We start from the raw sequence: 26,147 nt of genomic DNA, 5'->3' as shown, positions 1-26,147 counted from the left end.
AGCAGGATTTAAAGTGTGAAGAGTAGGCTTGAAGGCGTTGAGTGCCTGGAGCTGTGAAAGAAAGAATTGGGGAGGAGCTGAAAAGGATCAGTCTCCAGTAAGGATCTATTTCTTATAAATTTGAAAGTATTTAGTTATTCTTTACTGTTGTGCACTCATTGTCCCCATTTTGTTGAACTATAGAAAGGAAGGTCTAGGGTTTGGTCTCTGATAGCTGAGAATTAGGTTATAGATTAGGACTGTGTGGATTCTGAAACACTGAAGTATATTCCAAAAGTTAGCAGGTTTTTGGTCCAGTGATTCTAGTAAGAAAGGTAAATTTAATGTTTTATTTGGAATGGTTTATTTTAGAAGACCCTTGAAGATATTTTAGTCTAAGATTTAGATTCTTAAAGTAAAACTTAGTGGATCATATGGGAGGAACAGTAAGTCATTTGTGGGTTTTTTGTTGTTGTTTGTTTGTTTGTTTGTTTCTGGCTCATTTGGATCCAGAACATCACTCTGATGTGTCATGATGTGGGTTAACACAGAACTTCTTTGTTTTGGGTCTTTTTTGTGTGTGTGTATAATTCCTTCCTTGTTTGAGAATGAAAATAGGTTTTCAGTCATTGGTAGTATCTTCTTCAGCTGTTTAGGAGGCAAAAGATCTTGTGATCTGATTGTTTATCAAGAATATATTTGACATCTGATTAGACAAGGATGCTTTTTCTTGCCTTCTTTTAGTTATAACTTTTGCCTCTGTTTTGGAAATAGCATTTGGTGGTTCCCCCTCCACTCTCAACCACTAGACTTGTTAATCTTATTGAAGTCTTGAGATTTTATATGCAGCCTGTGCAGGTAGCCAGATGCCATATGCTGTTAATTTCTGATTCCATGAAGGCCAGATCATACAGCTGGAAATGATTGAAAGGAAAAGCATGTTCTTTTGTTTAACAAGACAAAGCCTGTTGTGTACTCTGCTTCTGATACTTAAAAGATGTGTTTTTTTTTTTTTTTCCTTACTGCATAGTATGTAGGGCTAAAAGTTTTGAACTCTTCACTTCAGAAATTACTTTTCCAGACAGAAGAGCAAAACAATGTTTGCATAAATTGTTCTCTGGAACATGACTGATAGTGTTTACAACATTTCTATGACATTTTGATCCAGTGGGGAGTACTTGGTGAGGTATTTAAAGTGCTTTTCACTGAATCAGATGCTTTGTACTGTTTGAACCTTTAAAAAAAATTATTTGAAAGGTTGAGTTGAGAGACAGAAAATGGCCAGGTCCTTCTCTGGGACTAAAAATGGCTTATCATGAGCAAAACTAATTTTCTTCCCTCAAAAATAGAAAAGCAACTTCTTTTTTAACTAGAATGAGATGCATACATATTGGTTCAGAGCTTTTTTATTCATGTCAGCCCTTTCATAAGGGCTGTGTGTAGTCTACCTGCCATTCAACGAGAATTTCTTTAGAAAAAGCCATTCAGAGTATGTGTGTGTATGTGTGTGTTTAAATTCTACTGCAGAGGACGTTATAGCTTGATTCAGATATCAGGGACATATTAGTAGAACATAGAAGAAAGTACTATGTAAGTGTCTGTATTAAGCCAAAGAAAGAGTATACATGGAGAAATCTGTGTTTTGGAAGTTGTTTTTTTCTAATCCTGATGCTTGGCATGTGAGTTGAAGACATTTAGCTGCTTGAAACTGCCTCAGGGAAGCTTATGAGCTATAAAAATTCCACAACATAAGTATTTAAGTAATTGACTCAGTTTGTATCATCAGTTACTTACAGAGAATCCCAGCTTTTAATGGTGAATTTTTTAAGGCATTCTGTTTTGACTAGAGGAATGTTTAAATGCTATCTTTAAACTGGGAAGTGATCATTTTCAGCAGTTTATTTTATTTTTATTTTTTAATCAGCTATAGAAATTTTGCATCACAGAATTCCAGATATGAAAGTCAATGCAAAGTTCAAAGAACTTAGTGATATGCCCTGATCATATAGCATTTATCAGTAACACACTATGTACATACTTGTATAAATCATGGCAGAGCAAGATATTTTAATTTTGCCTGTTTTGAGTGGTATATGAAGAAATAAGTCAATCTGATTTTGTAGATGGGCTATATAATGGAGTTGGCTCTTAACCTAAAGATCCGAAAGGAATATATTTAAGAAGCATTCCAGCATCATTATTAAACACATTTATTGTTGTGTATTGGGCGATTTAGATAGTTAAATTGACACTGTCTGCTCTGTAGGCCTTTATATGCTAAACCAGATAAACATTGCTTGTTTAACATCGGTTTTCAGTCAGATGCACAGTCTTTTTAAAGGTACATAAATCATTACTACTGGATAGATATAAATGATTGAAATAAATGGACATCTGCAGAAATACATCTTCGTGTGTACAAGAGTATGGAAAGTAAGTGAAGAACATTGAAAGTTGAGCTAACACTGGTTCCAAGACTATTAATTAATGAAATGCTTTGTATAAGACATGGAACTTTGGATTTGAAAGATTATTAAAGGTAGAGAACTTGATAGTCTATAATAAGACAGGACTTTCCTATTTATAGATCAAGATCTAAGAAAAATCTCAGAAGAAAGGTGATGTCGTTGAAGGGAGATTGGAAATATGCTTGTTTGATAGAGATACAAAGGACCAAACTATGGAAGTAGGGAACTGGGATAACTGGGACTTCCTAGTGAAACTCACTGAAATGAAGAAATCATAGTTTTGTAAAATGAAAATGGTAAAGGATATCATTTCAGTCATATAATCTAACCTTTCCGCCAGTGTAAAAGTCTTTCTTCAGTATTACAAATAATTGAAGTGAAGAAATGAAAGTTGCTCAGTCGTGTTCAACTCATTGCGACCCATGGACTATACATTCCATGGAATTCTCCAGGCCATAATACTGGAGTGGGTAGCCTTTTCCTTCTCCAGGGGGTCTTCCCAACCCAGGGATCGAACCCAGATCTCCTGCACATTGCATGTGGATTCTGTACCAGCTGAGCCACCAGGGAAGCCCACTAATAATTGAAGGGAAGTTTTAAATGTTTAAAGAACTCTTTGGTCAGTCAATAAATGCTTATTGAATGTCTGCTGTGTGTCACACACTGTACTATTATTAATGCAGATATGAAGGAAATAGATACAGTCTTCTGCTCATGAATTTTACTGTCTAATTGAGAGCTGATGGTAGAGGAAGAATAATCTTAAAGGGCTTAAAAACTAAATACATACTTATAACTTTGTGATGAGAATTATTTTCTTTCCAGTTATAGAAACCTAACTCTATAATTACCTTCACACACACACAAAAAAAAAAATAGGGGGAACTTGCTGGTGTACATAATTGAAAGTTCCAGGAATGGATCTACAGGTGGATCTAATGTGCTCATTTTCTTTGTGATGACTTAAGGAGACTTTTTCTACCAGGTGGCAGGGAGAGCTGTGAGCACCTCTGGGCTTACATAATATTAAACAGTCAGTACTTCTCCAGTTAACTTCAGTAAAAGCACAGAAAATGACTCAGCTTGAGTCATATGCTTAATCTTAAACTATGATCTGACCAGACGAACGGGCTACTCTAGCTAGCCAGTGTCATTTGGCAGCAATCCCCAACCTTTTTGGTAACAGGGATGGATTTCGTGGAAGACAGTTTTTCCAGGGATGGGGTGGGACTGGTGGGAGGAGAGATGCGGGTGGTACTAAGAGCGATGAGGAGCAGTCCAGGGGTTGGGGACCCCTGTTATATGGGCAAGCTTGTGTGGGGAAGACAGAGAATATCACTGACAGTCACATTCATTCATTCCATAAATGAATACACTTCAGACCAATTGAACCTGAATCAGTGAGGATGGGGCCTGGGCAATGGTATATTTTAAACGCTTCCCAACTAATTCTATGTATCCAGTCTAGATTAATGCTGATATAGGCCTTGAGTTAGTACAAAGACTTACTTTTGAGTGAGAAGGAAGCCTTGGAGGGTTTTGACTAGAAAAGAATTAATCACTTTTTTAACTCTTTGAATACATCACTCTCACTGCTGTGTGGAATACAGATAAAGAGGGTAGAAATAGAGTAAGAAGACCAGGTGGGAGGCAATTTCAATAATGCAGGCACGAGAGGATATAGCTTAGATAAGACTGTACTGGTGGAGAAAGCTTACACTCTGGATTTAGTATATTTTCAGTGTGGAACCAATGGGTGGATTAAGTAGGGTTGTAGAATAAAGAGATACCAGGAATGACTCTAAGGCCTTTGGTTTGGATAGCTCAAAGAATAGCATTGCTCTTTACTAAAAGGGAGAAGAATGTGAGTGGAGTAGGTTTTGGTGGAGGAGAAGGGATTGGGAGAGGGAGTAAGAGACGGGGGTTTGATCCTTGTGTCAGGAAGATCCCTTAGAGTAGGAAATGGCAACCCCCTCCAGTATCCTTGCCTGGGAAATCCCATGGACAGAGGAGCCTGGTGGGCCACAGTGCATGGGAACACACAGAGTCGGATGCGGCTGAGCGCGTGCACACACGCTACTACGTCAGAGATGCCTGTAAGGCTTGTGAGTACAGTGTTTAGTAGGGTGATTGGATTTATGAGTCTGTGGTTCAGTTGAGAGGCATCAGGTTGTAATGTAATTTTGAGACTCATTTTAGAACTGGAAGGGCTTCCCTTGTGGCTTAGCTGGTAAAGACTCCACCTGCAATGTGGGAGACCTGTTCGATTACTGGTTTGGGAAGATCCCCTGGAGAAGGGAAAGGCTACCCACTCCAGTATTCTGGCCTGGAGAATTCCAGGGGCTATATAGTCCATGGGGCTGCAAAGAGTCAGACACGACTGAGCAACTTTCACACAGAACTGGATGGAATCACCTTAAAGGGTAAGCGTTGATAAAGAAGACCTCTAAGGCCTAAGCTCAGGAACCTCTCCAAAACTGAGAGGATGAGGAAAGGAAGTGTAACTAGCAAAACAGATTAAGAATATGTGTGTGTGTGTGTGTGTGTGTGTGTGAGTTGCTCAGTCGTGTCCGACTCTTTGCGACCCCATGGACTGTAGCCCACCAGCTTCCTTTGTCCATGGGATTCTCCAGGCAAGAATACTGGAGTGGATTGCCATTTCCTAGAAGAGAGAGGTGTTCCAGATTTTGTTTTGTTTTTATAATGAAGAAAGCTTTTAGTACGAAGGAAAAGAAAGTTTGGAGAAAGAAATATTGTAGGACAAATAATAGTATCATATGATATAGGATCTTGAATGCCATTTAGGCTTCTTCCTTTAGCCCGGTAATTTATAAACATCAGGGAGCATGATCAGGTTTGTGTTTTAGGTAGGCTTGCTGGTTAACAGTGTGATGGCCTGGTTAAATGAAAAGGGAGAGATTGCAAAATTTCAGGGGAGAGGTGATACAGTTTAATGTACCAGTTCAGCTCTGTCAGACCCAATGCTGCCTTTTTCTAAGAAATATTTAATGCCCCTGTTTACAGTTCATAATAAAATAAATAGATAATATAATCTACCTCTGTACATGATTCAGAAACTAACATAGTACCCTAACTCTAGTATAAAGGAGAAATGAAAGTAAGTTGTAATAAAATATAACATAAAAATTATATAACTTGACTTGTAAAGTGTTATTACACCCCATCCATGTATGCATGAGTGAATCTGAAGCAGACACCATTAACACCATATAATTCTTATAGATGTGAGTCTAGAAAATAGGACTGAGCCTATATATTTAAAAAAAATGTTTATTAAGCAGCTTATCCAGTGGGACTCCTACCTGCACTGTTGTATTATAGTATTAATTGTAGTATTGTTGCTCATATTTTTGAGCTCTGAAGCATATAAAAACAAATTGATAAAAATGGTATCCAACCCCTTTATAAATCAGAATCATTTTTTTGACTTTGTTTTTCCCTCTTATTTTAGAAAAAAATAAATGATCTTTGTTAGCTTAGATTGCAGTTACATTTTGGGTAAGAGAAACTTCACAGTGAACCTCCTACATGTTCACTGAGTGTTGTGAGGATTTTTTGACTACCTTTAGTAGACATTACTTTGCCAACAAAGGTCCGTCTGGTCAAGGCTATGGTTTTTCCAGTGGTCGTGTATGGATGTGAGAGTTGGACTGTGAAGAAAGCTGAGTGCCGAAAAATTGATGCTTTTGAACTGTGGTGTTGGAGAAGACTCTTGAGAGTCCCTGGACTGCAAGGAGATCCACCCAGTCCATCCTAAAGGAGATCAGTCCCGGGTGTTCATTGGAAGGACTGATGCTGAAGCTGAAACTCCAATACTTTGGCCACCTGATGCGAAGAGCTGACTCATTGGAAAAGACCCTGATGCTGGGAGGGATTGGGGGCAGGAGGAGAAGGGGACGACAGAGGATGAGATGGCTGGATGGCATCACTGACTCAATGGACATGAGTTTGAGTGAACTCCGGGAGTTGGTTGATGGACAGGGAGGCCTGGCGTGCTGCAATTCATGGGGTCGCAAAGTCGGATGTGACTGAGCGTCTGAACTGAACTGAGTGGTTAGAACTTTTTTTTTTTCTGCAAAAAGCTTTATTGTTTCCATTTGGTCCAAGGCTTGAGAGAGGACTCCAGGGTGTTAAAAAGTTGGTTGCAGAGCGGGGCTTTAGGCAGCCCTGATGTTAGGCGGGCTCCTCAAAGGCCACTGGTCTCTCTTCTCTAGTCGTGCTTGAGGGTGAGCCTTTCGAAGAGATACTTGCCCAACCCAGCCTGGGGACCAGCCAGCCTGCGGAGGTCGGTTAGGGGTGTTCACCCATTTTCTTGATGAGTTTCACTTCCTCATCTAGGCAGTGGTTCTCAAGGAAGTCACAGATGTGGGGGTCTGCGTGGGCAGAACCCAGGTCATGCAGATACAAAAGGGCCTGATTCAGGTTCTCTACCAGAAGGGCGGCTTCCATAGTGTCCTGGGTTTTACCCCACTCATCTTGAAATGACTTCTGCACATCCAGGAAGAGGACACAGCCACCATGCTGGTTTTGCATTTTCGAGAGAGACTCCATGCCCTCTCATTTCTCCTTGGCCAGTTTTCGAAAAAAGTGATCCACACCCACACATTGTATATACATTGTAATGTAATGTAATGTAATACTCCATTGTGTATATGTACCACAACTTCTTTATCCATTTATCTGTCGATGGACACCTAGGTTGCTTCCATGTTCTAGCTATTGTAAATAGTGCTGCAATAAACAATAGGATACATGTGTCTTTTTCAATTTTGGTTTCCTCAGGGTATATGCCTAGGAGTGGGATTGCTGGGTCATATGGTGGTTTTATTCCTAGTCTTTTAAGGAATCTCTATACCATCTTCCATAGTGGCTGTATCAATTTACATTCCCAACAGTGCAAGAGCATTCTCTTTTCTCCACACTCTCTCCAGCATTTATTTGTTGTAGCCTTTTTGATGAGGGCCATTCTGACCGATGTGAGGTGATATCTCATGGTAGTTTTGACTTGTATTTCTCTAATAATGAGCGATATTGAGCATCTTTTCATGTGTTTGTTAGCCATCTCTATGTATTCCTTGGAGAAGTGTCTGTTTAGGTCTTTTCCCCACTTTTTGATTGGGTTTTTCTGGTATTGAGTTGTATGAGGTGCTTGTATATTTTGGAAATCAATCCTTTGTCAGTTGTTTCATTTGCTATTATTTTCTCCCATTCTGAGGGCTGTCTTTTCACCTTGCTCATAGTTTCCTTTGCTGTGCAAAAGCTTTTGAGTTAATCAGATCCCACTTGTTTCCTTTTTTTTTTTTTTTTTTATTTCTGTTACTATAGGAGGTGGGTCATAGACGATCTTGCTTTGATTTATGTCAAGTGTTCTGCCTATGTTATCCTCTAAGAGTTTTATAATTTCTGGTCTTACATCTAGGTCTTTAATCCATTTTGAGTTTATCTCTGTGTATGATGTTAGGAAGTGTTCTAATTTCATTCTTTTACATGTAGTTGTGCAGTTTTCCTAGCACCATTTACTGAAGAGGCTGTCTTTGCCCCATTGTATATTCTTGCTTCCTTTGTCAAAAATAAGGTACCCATAGGTGCTTGGGTTTATTTCTGGGCTTTCTATCTTGTTGCATTGGTCTATATTTCTTTTTTTGTGCCAGTGTCTTGATGACTGCAGCTTTGTAGTATATGTCTTCCTCTTGAATTTATCCCTTGATCATTATATAGTGTCTTTCCTTATCTCTTGTAATCTTCTTTATGTTAAGGTCTATTTTGTCTGATAGGAGGATCGCTACTCCAGCTTTCTTATGCTTCCCATTTGCATGGAATATATTTTTTCCATCTTCTCACTTTCAGTCTCTATGTGTGTTTAGGTCTGAGGTGAGTTTCTTGTAGACAGCATATATATGGGTCTTGTTTTTATATCCATTCAGCCAGTCTGTGTCTTTTGGTTGGAGCATTTAATCCATTTCCATTTACATAATTATTGATATATATGTTCCTATTGCCATTTTCTTAGTTGTTTGAGGTTGATTTTGCAGATCTTTTTCTTCTCTTGTATGTTTTGACTGTATAAGTCCCTTTAACATTTATTGTAAAGCTGGTTTGGTGGTACTGAATTCTCTTAACTTTTGCTTGTCTGAAAAGCTTTTTATTTATCCACCAATTTTGAATGAGATCCTTGCTGGGTACAGTAATTTTGGTTGTAGATTTTTCCCTTTCAGTACTTTAAATATATCCTGCTATTCCCTTCTGGCCTTCAGAGTTTCTGCTGAAAGATCAGCTGTTAAGTGTATGGGGTTTCTGTTGTATGTTACTTGCTGCTTTTAATATTCTTTCTTTGTGTTTAGTCTTTGTTAGCTTGATTAGTATGTGTCTTGGTGTGTTTCTCCTTGGGTTTATCCTGTATGGGACTGTTTGTGCCTCTTGGACTTGATTGACTATTTCCTTTTCTATGTTGGGGAAATTTTCAACTATAATCTCATCAAAACTTTTCTCATGCCCTTTCTTTTTTTTCTCTTCTTCTTCTGGAACCCCTGTAATTCGAAAGTTGGTGGGTTTGATATAGTCCAAAGAGATCTCTGAGACTGTCCTCAGTTCTTTTCATTCTTCTTACTTTATTCTGGTCTTCAGAAATTATTTTCACCATTTTATCTTCTAGTTCACTGGCTTGTTCTTCTGCTTCAGGTATTCTGCTATTGATTCCTTCTGGAGTACTTTTAATTTCAGTGATTGTGTTGTTTGTCTCTGTATGTTTATTCTTTAATTCTTCTCGGTCTTTGTTAATTGATTCTTGATTTTTCTCCATTTTGTTCTCAAGGTTTTTGATCATCTTTACTATCATGGTTCTGAATTCTTTGTCAGGCAGTTGCCCGTTTCCTCTTCGTTTAGTTGGACTTCTGTGTTTCTAGTTTGTTCCTTCTTTTGTGTAGTATTTCTCTGCCTTCTCATTTTTTTTTTTTTAACTTATTGTGTTTGAGGTGTCCTTTTCCCAGACTTCAAGGTTGAATTCTTTCTTCCTTTTGGTTTCTGCCCTCCTATGGTTGGTCAGTGATTTGTGTAAGCTTCCTATATGGTGAGATTTGCGTGGAGTTTTTGTTTGTTTGTTTCTTTTTCCTCTGATGGGCAAGGCTGAGTGAGGTGGTAATCCTGTCTGCTGATGATTGGGTTTGTTTTTTTGTTTTGTTTGTTGTTTAGATGATGTGTCCTGCACAGGGTGGTACTTGTGGTTGGGTGATGCCAGGTCTTGTGTTCAAGTGGTTTCCTTTGTGTGAGTTCTCACTATTTGAAACTCCCTAGGGTTAATTCTTTGGTAGTCCGGGGTCTTGGAATCAGTGCTCCCACTCCAAAGGCTCAGGACTTCATCTCTGGTCAGGAAGAAAGATTCTACAGTGGTTTGTTATGGCATTAAGTAAGATTAAAACAAATATCCAAAAATGAGAAACCAAAGATGCACCCCAAACAAATAGCAGTTACAAAATCAAGCAAATAATAGTTAAAATAATGGAATATACACATATACATATACACCCATGAGCAAAGTCAAAACAGTCCAACAATAATAAAGTACAGTAAATTGACCTGGCGAACAAAGGAAATAAAAAATTATATTTACCAGTTAAGAACAAAACTATCTAAAGGACAAACTGGGAAACAAAACTAAAGCAAGGTGTCAAGCGGGCAATAAAACAGTGAAAACAAAACTGCCAAATATGTTAAGAGGAAAGGAAAGAAAGAAAAGATATGCAGAGTTAAATAGAGGTAGATGAAGAAGATATATATACATTAAAGGTTAACTGCAAGGGTAAAAGAACAGTAGGAAAGGCAAAGGAGTACCTATAGAAAAAATATAATAGGTTTAAATTAAAACTTAAACTAATATAAAAGAGAAAAGAAAAAAATGGAAGAAGAAAGAAAAAAGGAAATAAAAAGAAAAACTCCACAGAACTGCAAAAGCCCAATGCAGAGACAGAGGTTTATAACAGCAATAAAAAATGTGACTGAATATACACATGTACATATACACTCATAAGCAAAATCAAAACAGTCCAAGAAAAATAAAGTGCAATAGATTGACCCAGCAAACAAAGGAAACCAAAAATTTTATCTACCAGAACAAAAGTAACTAAAGCACAAACTGGAAAACAAAACTAAAGTAGGTGCCAATTGGGGAATAAAGCAATGAAAATAAAACTATCAAATGTGTTGAGAGGAAAGGAAAGAAAGAAAAGAAAGAAAGAATAGATATGCAAAGTTAAATAGAGGTAGATCAAGAAGATTTATATACATTAAAGATTAACTGCAAGGGGAAAAGAACAGTAGGAAAAGCAAACAAAGGAATAAATGTAGAAAAGGTAATAATAGGTTTAAAAATTAAAAAAAGAGAAATGAAAAAAAATAAAAAGGGAAAACTTCACAAAACTTCAAAAGCCCAGTGTAGAGGCAGGCATAGGTTTATAACAACAATAGAAAATGTGACTGAGGGAAAAAAAAGTTCAAAAGCTTAATTAGATTTCATAGTGCCAATAAAATCGACAACTACAACAGATGGGGGAAGAAAAGCAAAAATAAATAAATAAAAGAATCTACAGAACAAGTCAAAATATAAGAATAATAAATGTTTTTCTTGAGTCACTGCTGTCAGAGTCCTTTCCCTTCCTGGGAGTCACAGTCCACCTCACCTCCCTAGGATGCCCTCCACCACTCTGCTGATCTCAGGACCTGCTGTGGGCACAGCTCAGATTCTAATCGTCCTACTCCTGTGCCTCCAATGTCCACAGCTATCAGAACTAGTGTGTTTTCTTTTGTGGGAGCTCTCAATGATCTTTTGTATATCCCATAGACACAGAATCTGCCTAGTTGATTGTGTGGATTTAATCTGCCAGCTTGTATAGCTGGGGGAAAGGTTTTGGGTCTTCTTCCTCATCCACACTGCCCCTGGGTTTCAATTGTGATTTTCTTTCCACCTCTATGTGTGGGTCATCCCCTGGGGTTTGCTCCTGAGGCTGCCCTGGAGGGATTCGGTTTGCCCCTGTGAGGGCCGGTGTGGAGGTGGTGCAGCTGCTTGGGTCGCAGGGGTTCTGGCAGCTCCAGGTACTCAGGGGAGTTGGTGGCTAGGGCAGCAGAAAATATAGTGCTCTAGAAGGGTATGGCAACCAGTCCTGGCTAATATGCACCAGTATTCTTGCCTGGAGAACCCCCCTCCCTGACAGAGAAGCCTGGCAGGCCACAGTCTACAGGGCCACAAAGAGTCCAGACACAACCGAAGTGACCCTTTGTGCATAGACGCGAGGCTTTTTCTGCCTGTGGTAGCTCTGCCCCAGTGAGGGTTGAGCATGAAGGTGGCACAGCTTCTTGGCTTGTGGGAACCCTGGCGGTACCGAGTGTGCAGGGACATGGACTGCCTCTGCCGGAAGAGTAATGGCCCTGTCAGTCTTTTTTTGAGCCTCTTGCAGCTGGCGATCAGAAGACCTCTTTGCCCAGTCTTTCTCTGTAGCTTCGCCTGTTCAGGCACTTAGAGGGCTCCCTTCTCTGTTGTTTGTCAAGTACACAGAGGGCACCCCCCTAGCTGGGGTCCTGTTCTTTAGATCGGCCATCAGACACCTAAAGGGGCACCTTGGGTGGGGTCCTACTCTGTAGTTCAGTGCGTCAGGCATTTGATGGGCCAGCCTGTCTATTGTTCAGCTGCCAGTACTGACGTGTGGGGAGAGAGAGGCTATGGTGATGGCTCCAACCCCTACACATGACTCAGCAGTATCACCTTGCTTCCATGGTTGCCTGGCTTTCCTCCATGGGCATTTCCCACCACGATCTCCTCCCTCACATCCCCTCAATCTGTCTCTCAACAGTCCAAAGCAACCCTCGCCCTGGGATTGCTGCACAATCCCTAACCTCCAGCTCCCAGTCGCTGCGCCTTCCAGGGTGCCTGTGTCCCTGTCAGGGGTGTACAGGGCTGTGGCAAGGACTGTCTGATTCTCATTCCATTTAGACTGCCACAGATCAGCTGTTTCACTCTCAGCCTTAAATGTTTCTCCTCTGACTCAGACAATTGCCCCGATGTGGGGATTGGACCCCTGCTTCAGTTCCTCCACCCGCTGAGGACAGGTCCAATCCTGTTTTTCCCCCAGTTCCTTCATCCTACCGAGTTTTGCGTGGTTCTATATATTCTTTTCCTCTGGTCAGGTACTCCTGTCCGCTCTCAGCTGGTGTTCTGCGTGCACTTATGTGTCTGAAGGTGTTTTCCTGATGTATCCGTGGGGAGAGATGTACTCCATGTCCACCTACTCCTCTGCCATCTTGTTCTCGATGTATCTGCTTTTTAACACACTGTCTAGGTTTGTCATAACTATCTTCCAAGAAGCAAGCGTCTTATAATTTCATGACTGTAGTCACTGTCCACATTGATTTTGCAGTCCAAGAAAATGGAATCTGACAGTTTCCATATTTTCCCCGTCTATTTGCCATGAGGTGAGGACTGGATGCCATGATCTTCTTTTTTTTGAATGTTGAGTTTTAAGCCAGCTTAAAACTGAATGAATATTTTCCTCTGTAAAACACTTCATAGTTTTAGGTTTTACAACTAGGACTATGATTCATTTTTAGTTAATTATTGTATATGATAAAAAGTTCAAAGTTTTCCCTTCCACCCCCGCCACTTTGGGCAGAGGGCAACATATGAATGTCCAGGAGATCTAGCGTCATTTGATGAAGAGACTTTTTTCCTCCAATGAATTCTTTCTGCACCTTTTTCAAAAGTCAGGTGGCCATATTCATGTGAATTTATTTCTGTCATTTCTCTTCCATTGATGTATGTGTACATACATCCCTTTACCAATAATATACTGTCTTGGTTATTGTAACTTCAAAGTCAGTCTTAAAAATCAAGTAGTATAGTTCCTTTCACTTACTTCTTTTTCCAAAATCAAGAAAATATTTCACTTCCTTTGCCTTTCTACATGAATTTTAGAACCAACTTGTCAAATATCTAGAAAAAGTCCTATTGGGATTCTAATTGCAATTGCATTTAATCTGTGGTTCAATTTCGGAAAAATTGATGTCTTTGTAATGTTGGGATGTCTTCTAATACATGGGTATGGTATGTCTCATCATTTATGTAGGTCTCATTTGATTTCTGTTATTAGCATTTTGTAGTTTTCAACATACAGATCCTGTACATATTTTGTTATATTTTTCCCAATTCATATTTCACTTAAGGTATTGTAAATGATATTGAGTTTTTGTTTTCCATTTATTTATTTATAGTTTATAGAAGTACAGTTGATGTTTGTATATTGACCTGTGTTCTCCAAGTTTGACAAACTCTTGTAGGACTTTTTTTGTTGAAGGATTTGTTGACACTGTCTAGGTAGATAGTCATGTCACCTGTGAATAGCAAGATTTTTCCTTTCTAATCTGTATGCTTTTAATTTCCCAGTCTTGTTTTATTGCATTGACTAGGTATTTTTCAGTTTCCTGGCTTTAAAAAAAAAATCCTCTTGGTTAGAAAGTTTGGGCTTTTGTTATTCTGCTTTGCTGTGGGACTTCCCACCTGCCCCCTCATCCTGAGGCAAACAGTGGAAAAATATGAAGAAAGCAACCCTGGGTTTGGTCCAAACCTCTAGGAACCACAGGCTTACTATATAGAGGGAAAGGTAATACCCTTAAAAGCTTTAGCTCCTGTAGGCTCCCATTAGTGACCAGTGCCACTGTTGCTTAGAAATTGCTTATAGGCTTTGGTGGGATGGAGAAGGGAAAGAGAAAAAAGATGAGATACTTCTGTGCTCTCTGAACATTAGGTAGTCCCTTTCCTGTTTCTTGACCCAAAATTAGAGGGCAGGTCCTGAAACTTCGTGGCCTGCTTCCAAGTTTCTGCCTACATTGAGTTCAGGCTCGGAGAAACCAGGAGAAAAAAAAATGTAAATTTACTGTCAGTTTGGTGGTGCTTCAAATTCTGATCTTCTTCTCCAGTCAGTCTGCTACTGTTTACTTTTTTTTTTTTTTTTTTTTACTGTTTACTTTTTAAAGTCCTCAAGTAGCTGCTCCATGCTTTATGTCCATATTTTATAGTTATATTCAATAGAAGAGATTGGTTTGAGTATGTTTACTCTGTTTTACCTGAAATTCCATTAATGGAATTTTACAGAAATTGAGTCAAACCATCTCTCTTTTGTATAGACTAAGTAATCAAGAATGAATGAGCTCATGATGTTGCCATAGTTATAACTGAAAATATTCTGTGGTAGATCAGTTAATAGGCAAATGCATTGATGGAGACAAAGTTGTTTTTCAGTTCAGTTCAGTTGCTCTGTTGTGTCTGACTCTTTGCAAACCTATGGACTTAAGCACGCCAGGCCTCCCTGTCCATCACCAACTCCCACAGTTTACTCAAACTGACGTCCATTGAGTGGGTGATGCCATCCAACCATCTCATCCTCTGTCAGCCCTTTCTCCTCCCACCTTCAATCTTTCCCAGCATCAGGGTCTTTTCCAACAAATCAGTTCTTCGCGTCAAGTGGCCAAAGTATTGGAGTTTCAGCTTCAACATCAGTCCTTCCGATGAATATTCAGCACTGATTTCCTTTAGGATGGACTGGTTGGCTCTCCTTGCAGTCCAAGGGACTCTCAAGAGTCTTCTCCAACACCACAGTTCAAAAGCATCACTTCTTCGGTGCTCAACTTTCTTTATAGTCCAACTCTCACATCCATACATGACTACGGGAAAAGCCATAGCTTCGACTAGGCGGACTTTTGTTGGCAAAGTAATGTCTCTGCTTTTTAATACGCTGTTTAGGTTGGTCATAGCTTTTTGTCCAAGGAGGAAACATCTTTTAATTTCATGGCTGCAATCACCATCTACAGTGATTTTGGAGCCCCCCAAAATAAAGTCTGTCACTGTTTCCATTGTTTCCCCATCTATTTGCCATGAAGTGATGGGAGCAGATGCCATGATCTTAGTTTTCTGAATGTTGAGTTGTTAGCCAATTCTTTCACTCTCCTCTTTCACTTTGATAAGAGGCTCTTTAGTTCTTCGCTTTCTGCCATAAGGGTGGTGTCATCTGCATATCTGAGGTTACTGATATTTTTCCCAGCAGTCTTTCCAGCTTGTGCTTCATCCAGTCCAGCATTTCTCATGATGTACTCTACAAATAAGTTAAATAAGCAGGGTGACAAAGTTGTTTTTAGGAGGCATTGAATCATAATAATATTTGTATATTGTTCCTGAAGGGAATTTCAAGGATACTGTAGATAATTCATCTTTATTGTGCCATTAGAAAGAGATATATATATTCAAGATAATTAACTTATTACAGGCTTTTATTTCTCCAGCTTTTTGATTAGACAAGTCAAAGTTTTAAAGAATTAGGATAGTACTGGCTATCAGCAGACTGAGTTTTAAAAGCTAATCCTTCGCTCTTACTCTAAAAAATGTTTACTTAAAAGAGTGAGAGAGATAGTGTAGTAAAGGAGACCATTGTGTCAGATTTATGCTGCGATTCCTCATTTGGGGGTTTGTCTAGACTGATCTACATGGAATAGACCTGTTTTCAGATTGCCCTTAGTAAGCTAAGGCTTTTAAGAGTTTAACATTACAAATACCTTGGGTTCATTGGCATATGCAGAACAAATGTGAATCAAACACAAAAGTGATTCTTTCAGGAATTTTATTTATTGATGTGGTAGCGAAATACTACACTGTTTACAATAGAGAACTAAGTGGGATTTTGGGTATGCTGAGAAGTTGACAGCTGGTGGGTCTTGAGCGAAATACTGTCTTTTGTGGGATAAAAGAAGAAAAGATTATGTTCTTGAAATGATTATTTATAAATTATTTGAAATCTTGTTCTGCTTCCAGCTTAGAAGGCTTTTGCCAGCATTGTGGTCACTGCTATAGTGAAATTTTGGATGCAAAAAAATCCTCACAGAATCTGTTTACATTTGAGTAACAAGTTAAAGAACTCTAATGTAGACTCAGGGAAATAAGATATATATGTGCTCACAATTCTTTCACTTTCTTTTTTATAGTAAAATAATAAGGAATTGGAATTAAAAGTTGAAGGAATTAAGTGAAAAGTGAGTCATGGGTAGGTGGAAAGGATCTTTGCTTGTTATAGAGTGGGTAAGAGATTAGCAGTCACCTGATTGAGGAGTAGATATCCTATGAAGAGATTCTCTTCTTGTGTGACTTTATCTTCTTCATGGGATGATAATATCTCATTTTTGGTTGTTTTTTAGAACTTGGGCTATAGTCAAAAGACTGGATTGTTTTCATATTCTATATATTCCAGGTTGTTTATTAATTTATTGTATGTTTCTACTTACTTTCAAAAAAATTGAGGTATGTTTGGAAAAAGAAGGACGTACAAATACTGGACGTGAAACAACAGACTGGTTCCAAATAGGAAAAGGAGTACATCAAGGCTGTATATTGTCACCCTGCTTATTTAACTTACATGCAGAGCACATCATAAGAAACTCTGGGCTGAAGGAAGCACAAGCTGGAATCAAGATTGCTGGGAGAAATATCAATAACCTCAGATATGCAGATGACACCACCATTTGGCAGAAAGTGAAGAACTGAAGAGCCTCTTGATGAAGGTGAAAGAGGAGAGTGAAAAAAGTTGGCTTAGAGCTCAACATTCAGAAAACTAAGATCTGGGCATCTGGTCCCATCACTTCATGGCAAATAGATGGGAAACAGTGGAAACAGTGACAGACTATTTTTTGGGGCTCCAAAAATCACTGCAGATGATGACTATAGCCCTGAAATTAAAAGATGCTTACTCCTTGGAAGAAAAGTTATGACCAACCTAGACAGCATATTAAAAAGCAGAGACATTACTCTGCCAACCAAGGTCCATCTAGTTAAGGCTATGGTTTTTCCAGTAGTCATGTATGAATGTGAGAGTTGGACTATAAAGAAAGCTGAGTGCCGAAGAATTGGTGCTTTTGAACTGTGGTGTTGGAGAAGACTCTTGAGAGTCCCCTGGACTGCAAGGAGATCCATTCAGTCCATCCTAAAGGAAATCAGTTCTGAATATTCATCGGAGGGACTGATGTTGAAGCTGAAATTCCAATACTTTGGCCACGTGATGGGAAGAACTGACTCATCTGAAAAGACCCTGATGCTGGGAAAGATTGAAGGCAGGAGGAGAAGCGGCCGACAGAGGATGAGATGGTTGGATGGCATCACTGACTCAATGGACTTGAGTTTGAGTAAACTGCTGGAGTTGGTGATGGACAGGGAGGCCTGGCGTGCTGCAGTCTATGGGGTTGCAAAGAGTCGGACATGACTGAGCGACTGAAGTGAACAAATACTCAGGTTAAATGAACTGTAGCATAGTAATGAAAGTGATAGTGAGTAGGATGCATAATGCAGAGGAAGAGGAAATAATTATACCAGGAAATTGTTCTGCAGAGACTTGGTATTTCGGTATTTAACCTTACTCTGAGTTTTCTATCAGCTAAGGTTAAAAAAGACAATATGGATTGCATAATTTTCATCATTGTCAGGTTAAAAAGTATAACTCTTCTCCCTGGAAGTTTTTAAGACAATGCAGAGTTTTTTGTTTTGTTTTTAAACTAAGTTTACTGTTGATCATGGGGGAAGAGGGGTACACACACTAAAGATGGTTAAAAATATTAAAAATATGTTTGTGGAAAAAATGAAAATTGCTAATTCAGTAAAAATGTATACACTTATTAGAAAGTTTATTTTTTTTTAATGTCTTGATCTCTTTCTTTCTTGCCCTTCAGAATTGTAACAGTCAGATGGCCATTCACATAGGAAGGGCAAATGAAACTCTTTCTTTGCTCTTCTATCACAGTGTTAGGGCTGTAGGCTATAAAGGCCAAGATGATGTAGTAAAGGCAATGGAAGGGAGGGAACACTGCAACTGTAACTGAATCTTAGCTCCTCCCTGAATCTATTAAAATATTTGACAAGAAGACTACTCAGCATAGAAACTAGCAGCTATTGCAAATTATTTTGACAGGCAGAAACATTTGTTGCACTTTGCCAAAAGGAACTTTATTTTTGGTCTTTCTATATTATCAAACCTTTATTGGCTTAAAATTTTAGTTGATTGTGTGTGTATGTGTGTGTGTTTTAAATTAGTTTTGCTTTTAATGTGATATATAATTATCTTTGATTTTATCCATCTTCTGCTCCTTCCCTTCAGTTATCTCAGTGTACATTCATCTTTTAAAGGTGAAGAACATATCTAAGTTGGTTTATTAAAGATGTTTTTGTGTGACCTTATATAGTTTCTCAGGGAAAGTTAGAACTAAAGAGCAGGACTGAATAGTTAAACTGCTCTTTGGATGCTTTCCAATACCTATTGCCTTATTTTAATTTTACATATTTTTTCAAATGATAAAAGTAATAGTTGTTTTGTGCAGCATATCAGGTAAATAAATAAAAATTGCATATAATTAATACTTAGACATTATCACTGGTAATATTCTGGTAATTTCTTGTGATTCTTCATATGTCCAGCTTTAAAATCTAGTGGTATATTGTGAACATTTTTAATGTAAGAAAATATTCTTCAGTAATAATAATAGCTAATATTTATTCAGTGCTTTATTTTTCTCATGTAAAATTCTTATGGCAGGCTTTTCAAGATTAATGTATTGGCTTTAGCCTACAAAAGCATCAGAGATCCAGTCTTTTTTTAGCTTGCTGCTCTGTCATTTCTCAATGCTACCTTAGGTTGAAGATAACTATTTGAATTCGATTTGTCTTAGCCATATTCCAGCCAGGAGGAGCATTATTCAAAATACCTCCACCCCCACCCCCCCATCAAAAAAAGAAAAAGAAATGAAGAAAAGAGAATGACCTAATGTTGAACAGTCATAGTAATATGGCTAAATAGTTAATAAAATAGATATTGATGTATATTGTTAATTTAAAATATCAGGTTATAAAACAATATGTTTATATTTAGTTAGCCTTCCAGTTCAACCAATTGCAGATTGAAAAGACTTTGGGGAAAAAAAACTCAGAAAGTTTCAAAAAACAAAACTGAATTTGCCATCCTCTGGTAACTATTTATATCACATTTACACTGTGTTAGGTATAATAAGTAATCTAAAATATGGGCATATCTCAAAGGTGGTGTGAGTTTAATTCCAAACCACCACAGTAAAGGGTTTATCACAATAAAGCAAGTCACACAAATTTCTTGGTTTCCCAGTGCGTATAAAAGTTATGTTTATACAATATACTGTGTCTAGTAAGTGTAAAAATAGTATTATGTCTAAAAAATGTAGATACTTTAATTAAAAAATACTTTATTGCTAAAAATTCTAACAATCATCTGAGCCTTCATGAGTCATAATTTTTTTGTTGGTGGAGGGTCTTGCCTTGATTTTGTTGACTACTGACTGATCAAGGTGGTGGTTACTGAAGCTTGGGGTGGCTATAGCAGTTTCTTAATATAAGACAGTAATGAAGTTTGCTGCATTGATTGACTTTTCCTTTCACCTCAGATTTCTCTAGCGTGTGGTGCTGTGTAATAGCATTTTACCCACAGTAGAACTTCTTTTGAAATTGGAGTCAATTCTCTCAAACCTGTGCTTCTTTATCAGTTTAGTTTTTTCAGTAGTCACATATGGATGTGAGAGTTGGACCATAAAGAAAGCTGAGCACCAAAGAAGTGATGCTTTTGAACTGTGGTGTTGGAGAAGACTCTTTTTTTTTTTTTTTTTTTATGGAGAAGACTCTTGAGAGTCCCTTGGACTGCAAGGAGATCCAACCAGTCCATTCTAAAGCAGATCAGCCGGGCGCGGTGGCGCGCGCCTGTAGTCCCAGCTACTCGGGAGGCTGAGGCTGGAGGATCGCTTGAGCTCAGGAGTTCTGGGCTGCAGTGCGTTATGCCGATCGGGTGTCCGCACTAAGTTCGGCATCAATATGGTGACCTCCCGGGAGCGGGGGACCACCAGGTTGCCTAAGGAGGGGTGAACCGGCCCAGGTCGGAAACGGAGCAGGTCAAAACTCCCGTGCTGATCAGTAGTGGGATCGCGCCTGTGAATAGCCACTGTACTCCAGCCTGGGCAACATAGCGAGACCCCGTCTCTAAAAAGAAAAAAAAAAAAAAAAGCAGATCATACACACACACATGTGTTCAAAAGGTCTGGAAGGACATACACCAAAATGATGGTTGTAGTCATCCCTGGGTGGCAATTTTATGTATTAAAAACATTTAAAAACTGTTCTGTGATTAACATCCTTGAATGAAGATTTTAAATTTCCTCAGTAGTGATTGATGTGGCTTTTTTATGTACCCTGTTGGCTGCCTTTTTTCTTATTGAATTTACAATGTATTAATTTCTGCTGTACAGCAAGTAACTCAGTTATATGTATGTATATATGTTCTCTTTTATTTTCTTTTCTGTTATGGTTTATCCCAGCACATTGAATACAGTTCTTGGTGTATCCATTTTATGTGTAATAGTTTGCATCTACTAACCCCAAACTCCCAGTCCATCTGTCCTCTACCCTCCCTTCCCCTTGGCAACCACAAGTGTGTTCTATATGTCTGTGAGTCTGTTTCTGCTAAGTGGATAGGTTCATTTGTGTCATATTGTAGATTCCACACGTAAGTGATATCATATGATGTTTGTCTTTCTCTTTCTGACTTACTTCAGTTAGTATGATAATCTCTAGTTGCATCCATGTTGCTGCAAATGACATTATTTCATTCTTTTTTATAGCTAAGTGGTATTCTACTGTGTATATGTACCATACCTTCTTTATCCATTCTTCTGTGGATGGGCATTTAGGTTGTTTCTCTGTCTTGGCTATTATAAATAATGCTGCAATGAATATAGGGGTGGATGTATCTTTTGGAATTAGAAATTTGTCCAGATATATGCCTAGGAGTGGAATTGCTGGATCATTTTAGTTCTATTTTTAGTTTTCTTAGGAACCAGCATACTGTTTTCTTTAGTGGTTGCACCAACTTACATTCCCACCAACAGTGTAGAAGGAATCCCTTTTCTCCATACTCTCTCCAGAATTTGTTATTTGTAGAGTTTTTGATGATAGCCATTCAGACTGGTGTGGGGTAGCATCTCACTGTAGTTTTATTTATTTATTTTAATTGAAGGATAATTACAATATTGTGAAGATTTTTGCCATACATCAACATGAATTGGCCATAGGCTTATGTGTGTCCCCTCCCTCTTGAGCCCCCTTCCCACTTTCCTCTCTACGCCATCCCTCAAGGTTGTCACAGAGCACCAGTTTTGGTGGCTTCCCCACGTCATACATCAAACTCCCACTGGCTATCTATTTTATATGTGTTGATGTATATGTTTCAGTGTTAGACTCTCAAATAATCCCAGCCTCTCCTCCCACTGAGTTCAAAAGTCTGTTCTATATGTCTGTGTCTCCTTTTCTGCCCATCATGTAGGATCGTCAGTACCGTCTTTCTAGACTCTATATATATGGGTTGATATATGATACTTGTCTTTCTCTGTCTGATTTCACTCTGTATAGCTGAGTAATATTCCATTGTGTACATGTACCACAGCTTCCTTCTCAGTTCATCTGCTGATGGACATCTGTGTTGCTTCCATGTCCTGGTTATTGTAAATAGTGCTGCAGTGAACATTGGGGTACATGTGCCTTTTTCAATTATGTTTTCCTCAGGGTATATGTCCAGTAGTGGGATTGCTGGGTCATATGGTAGTTTTATTCCTAGTTTTTAAAGAAATTTCCATACTGTTCTCCATAGTGGTTGTGTCAGTTTGCATTCCCACCAACAAGGTGAGAGGGTTCTCTTTTCTCCACACCCTTTCCAGCATTTATTGTTTGTAGACTTACTGATGATGGCCATTCTTTCTGGTGTGAGATGATACCTCATTTTGGTTTGATTTGCGTTTCTCTAGTAATGAGCCTTGTTTAGCATCTTTTCACGTGCCTATTGACCACCTGTATGTCTTCTTTGGAGAAATGTCTGTTTAGGTCTTCTGCCTATTTTTTAATTGGGTTGTTTTTGCTTTTTTCAATAAACTTTTCACTGATATAAAAAGAAAAAAATGATATCTTACTGTTTTGATATATAATTTTTTTTACTATTTTATTTCTTCTTTTGTAAATGCCTTTCCTTGTCCCTTGCATTTATTTATAGGCATTTTGATTTATGTAATCATATTTGATGAGCTTTTCCTTTGTTTTCTATTGTGAAATCTTGCACCATTATAAGATTAAATAGTTATTCTTATGGTATGATTATTTTAGTATGAGATAGAAACCTGGCATTGTATTTTTCACCCAAGTTTATTCATTTATGCCATTTATTAAACAATTAATATTTTCCTGACTGATTTGAAATACTCCCTTTATAATTTTAGGCTGTTTTTGGACTTTCTAGACTATTTATTTTTTTCTTCTGCCTAAGGCACACTATTTTTAACTACTATCACTTTAAGTATACCCTACCATCTGATATTTTAGTTTCCCTCTCAGTATTCTTCAGTTCAAATTGATTTTGAACATTTTCATTTATATGTTTCTTCATTTCCAACATTATCTTAGAAAACACTGTCACGTTTCACACTAGAACTTTGTTAAAACTTTGAAAAGAATTACCTTATATTTCCAATTTAATTTGTGGGTGAATAGACATTTTGAAACAGAGGCATCACATCTAAGAATATGGTATGTATCTTCATTTATTCTGGTCTTTTTTATGTCTATTAAGTTTTGTAGACCAATATATTATCAGAAAATATGTAATTTTAAACTGGAACCTTTGCAAAATATCTCAAGGATAGTTAACTAGTTCAGTATTGTTATTCAGTTGCTAAGTCAAGTTTGACTCTTTGCACCCCCATGGATTGCTGCACACCAGGGTCCTCTGTCCTCCAGTATTTCCCAGGGTTTGCTCAAATTCTTGTCTGTTGAGTTGGTCATGCTCTCTAACCATCTCATCCTTTGCCACCTGCTTTTGTCTTCAGTCTTTCCCAGCAACAGGGTCTTTTCCAGTGAGTTGCCTCTTTGCATCAAGTGGTCAGAGTATTGGAGCTTCAACTTCAACTAAATTACAAAGGCACTTTCTACATAAAAATTAAATTTATAATTTTGGTCATTGCTCTTCCAATAATTTTTTGGAATCTACTTTGTTAAATATTTTGGTTTTTATATTCAGATGTTTAATACTCATTTTGGGGTTCTTATTATGATTAGTTTTTGTTTATGTGAGTGCATCTTTGAATACTTTTTTAATAAGTTTACATGGAGTGGCATTTATGTGGATGAAAATCTTTTGGAACTGTTGTATAGCTGAAGAATATTTTTTTTACTCCTTTTTCTTTCTCTCACAATTGACAACTTTCTTAAAAACAGAATTTCTGTGTCATACATTTTTTCCACCCCAGAAGGTATCTATTTTACTTCATCGTCTTCTTGTATTTATGATAGAAGTCTTATTTATATATGTTTGATTTTTCCTTTTAGCTTGTCTCTAAAAAAAGCTATGGATTTAAAGAATTAAGGAAGAAAAAAACCTTGATAGTTTTGAATCAGTGAGCATGGTTATTTGTAACATGTACTTATAAATTTTTATTGACCTTTATATTCCCCAGATATTAAGGTGATCATAGTTACAGATATTTCTGCAAAAACTTCACTGCTCTAGTAGTGCTTTGTGTAGAGTGGTTACTAAAACTCTACATATTTGTTTGAGTCATTGATTCAGTAATTCTGGACACTGGGTCAGTTAGAAAACCAAATTTGTTTTTCAAAAGATAAATAGAATTGTAAGTAAAAACAATGAATTAATTCTTTATTAGTACTTATGTATGGTGTTATTTGTTTTCAAGCAATAGTCCTGTCTGTTTTGTGGGAATTATTTAAGATAGTGCATGTAGAATATAACCCAAGAAAACATGTTCAGCCTGTTTTCTGCTTAATTAACATGTAAAAGCATACAGCCAGCTATCTTGCTGAGAGATTTTTGTGGTTGGAACATTTAGGCTATCTTGATATGTGGGTGATAACAGCTGCTGAGAATTATATTTGGGGACTTTGAATTTAAAATAATCCTGCTCCGCCCCTCCCCAAATAAAATAAAATAATCCTGCCATAAAGTTGTGTGGTCAAGAAAGGCAAAATGAAAGAAGCAAAGGAATGATGGAAGGAAGGAAGAGAAAGACAGAAAGAGAAAGAAAAAGGAATTATTAATCCTTGTGTTTGACATGTAAGTATTTCATGCATTCAGAAAGGAAGAAAAGGCACTTGGTTGCTTAACTCACATCTCTAAAGGAGTCAAAATAGTGAGACAAAGTCAGAAACTCGACATGTCAGTTTTAAAATCTAATCGCCCCCTCAACCCAAATGATTGTTGTTAAAAACTTTGGGTTTTTCTTGGTTAACCCAGACAATTAAACATGAGAGGAATTAGGAAACGGACTTAAGAATTCGATGTATGAATCCTTTGGGAATAAGGTAAGACTTGTTAGAAGACATATGAAAGACTTCTTTGTGGATTGAAAACTGGAAGAAAATCTAATTTTAAAAGTGTGTTTCTAAAAAATTAAAAAAGATGTTATGCACTGGTGTTGTCAGAGATAGCCCTGCAATCCTTTGGATGTTACAAATACATAATATCCTTTTAGATTCATTTTTAGCAATGCTGCCATCATTGCTTATAGAAGCTTGGATGATTCTATTGAAGCACATATGTGGGAAGGTTTGTATTTGATAAAGCCTCTGCTAAATGTTAGGCTCAAATGGTGGGTATCAAATCAATAACTTTTCTCAGCCAATTAAAATTATTTCTTCTTTAGAGAGTATTTATAATTTGGTATTAGGCAGTAAAATCAGGTGATTTTTAATGTCTGTCAACTCAATGTCAGTTGAAAGATATGGTTCTCATGTGGCCTTCTAGAAAAAGGCAAAATAATTACAAATGAGTAAGTAATTTTTCCTTTTCTCCATAGAATTATATATATGAAATGTTTTATAATTTATGTGATATATGCATAATATTTTCCCCACTGTCTGAAAATACAGTGTTCCTATGAAACCTTTATAAGCCTCAATGACATAGAGGGAAGAGTATACTCTGCTTTCTGAAGTTCACATTACACCACTTTGCTTTTCAGGAAAGTATGGTAATGGCTTTTTTCTATTAAAGTGAAAACCTTTGAGATTTCTTTCAGTTAGTGAAAACAGACCCCTCCCTCCCCATCTCTGTCTCTGTGTTCTCTCTACACACACACACACTCTCTCTCTCTGTCACACACACACACACACACACACACACACACACACACACATACACACACACACACACACACACACACACACACACACACACACTACCTACCCCCTTTCCTTCTCTCACAAATAACAACTTTTTTGAAAATAGAATTTTTGTGTCACATGTTTTCACCGCCTCATAATGTATTTATTTTCTTCTGTGGGCTTCCCTGGTGGCTTAGTGGTAAAGAATCCACCTGCAGTGCAGGAGACATAGGACCGTGGGTTCAATCCCTGGGTTGCAAAAATTCCCCTGGAGGAGGAAATGGCAACCCACTCCAGTATTCTTTCCAGGAAAATCCCATGGACAGAGGAGCCTGGTGGACTACAGTCCATAGGGTTGCAAAGAGTTGGACGTGACTGAAGCAACTGAGCGTGTGCACACATTGTCTTCTTGCATTTACGGTAGACGTCTTATG

At 37.9% G+C, this 26,147-nt stretch overlaps 1 protein-coding gene and 1 long non-coding RNA gene across 4 annotated transcripts in view; both read left to right on the top strand.

The window, feature by feature from the left end:
* LOC122703839 overlaps positions 1–20,454 on the top strand; it is a 34,785-nt gene extending 14,331 nt beyond the window's left edge. Inside the window, exons 3-4 of the long non-coding RNA XR_006343627.1 lie at positions 9,524–9,534; positions 20,296–20,454. This is a non-coding gene — a long non-coding RNA (uncharacterized LOC122703839). The remainder of the gene's footprint in view (positions 1–9,523; positions 9,535–20,295) is intronic.
* Positions 1–26,147, top strand: part of EXOC6B (exocyst complex component 6B) — a 664,516-nt gene that overhangs the window by 159,973 nt on the left and 478,396 nt on the right. The window lies entirely within an intron of this gene.

The sequence above is a fragment of the Cervus elaphus genome, chromosome 11 (genome assembly GCF_910594005.1).
Source record: "Cervus elaphus chromosome 11, mCerEla1.1, whole genome shotgun sequence".
Classification (NCBI taxonomy): Eukaryota; Metazoa; Chordata; class Mammalia; order Artiodactyla; family Cervidae; genus Cervus; species Cervus elaphus.
Note: the sequence above shows the minus strand (reverse complement) of the source record. Positions and strands in the feature narration are given on the sequence as shown.